Genomic DNA, 1042 nt, shown 5'->3' with positions numbered 1-1042 from the left:
AATGATAGATTGTTTGGTTGTTTGGGGTGAGAAAGTGAGAGACAAGTTTCCTTGACTGGTGATGTGGCAACCCAAATTTCCCAAGCCATTTTAAAACCCCACATATTTGGTGGGACTTTGTGGAAAAATTAGGAAAAGTAAAAAATGGGACCCACTACTATCACTTTTCCACAAAATCATTTCCTTTTCTTTCCTTCTCCCTCACCCCCACTACACATGAGACCCACATATTTTTTTTTCCACTCCTTTTTTCCCACCCCACCTTTGCAAACAAACGCAGCCTATTGCTTCAGCAATTTCAGGCCCAAAAACCCTAGAGCACTCGTGCTCTTAGACTTGGAGACAATTGTAGTGTTTCCAGGACTGATTCCAGCCAATTTCGCCCAGAATCAAGATTGATCGTAGCTGATCCAATTCTGATTAGTTGAACAAGAAACTTTTCCTAGCCAGCTATGTCATTAATAAGACTTAACATTGATGATTAGCAAAAGCCTTCACCCATAGCTTCTCCTTCTTTTCTTTGGATGAATTCACAGCTTCTCTTTTCCTTTCTGATTGAAGATGATGATGAGAATAAGCACTGTAAATCAGTGATGCAACAAGTAATAAAAACAAAAAGAAGCTAGAAACAGAAGTCCATAAGGAAGAAGAAAAACTCTGTCGAGATGATCCGAGGCGGGCAGAGTTGGGCGTGAATAAAACCTCACCCTTAATTATACATTTATATCTTAGCCATTACAACTCACAGTTCAACTGGAAAACATGACTAAAAGCTAAAAATAAAGAATCGGACGAGACTAGATTATTGCCAACTACATAACACTATGTTCTTGTGACACAAATATTCTTACAACTATAATCTACATTTAACAAGAACAATGATATTTCTCTTGCCAGCGTAAGCATGGACAGCCCTAACTGGAAGTGGCCAAATGTCCCTACATGTATGAAGTATCTAATTCCAAATAAGATCTAGAGCTTCATCATCTCCCATCCACAGGGTTCCTGACCCTCAATAAACCAATCCGTTCTCCTGTTTACG

The sequence above is a fragment of the Hakea prostrata genome, chromosome 7, assembly GCF_041222555.1.
Source record: "Hakea prostrata isolate BN-2017 chromosome 7, UWA_Hpros_2, whole genome shotgun sequence".
NCBI lineage: Eukaryota > Viridiplantae > Streptophyta > Magnoliopsida > Proteales > Proteaceae > Hakea > Hakea prostrata.
This window is presented reverse-complemented; position numbering follows the sequence as displayed.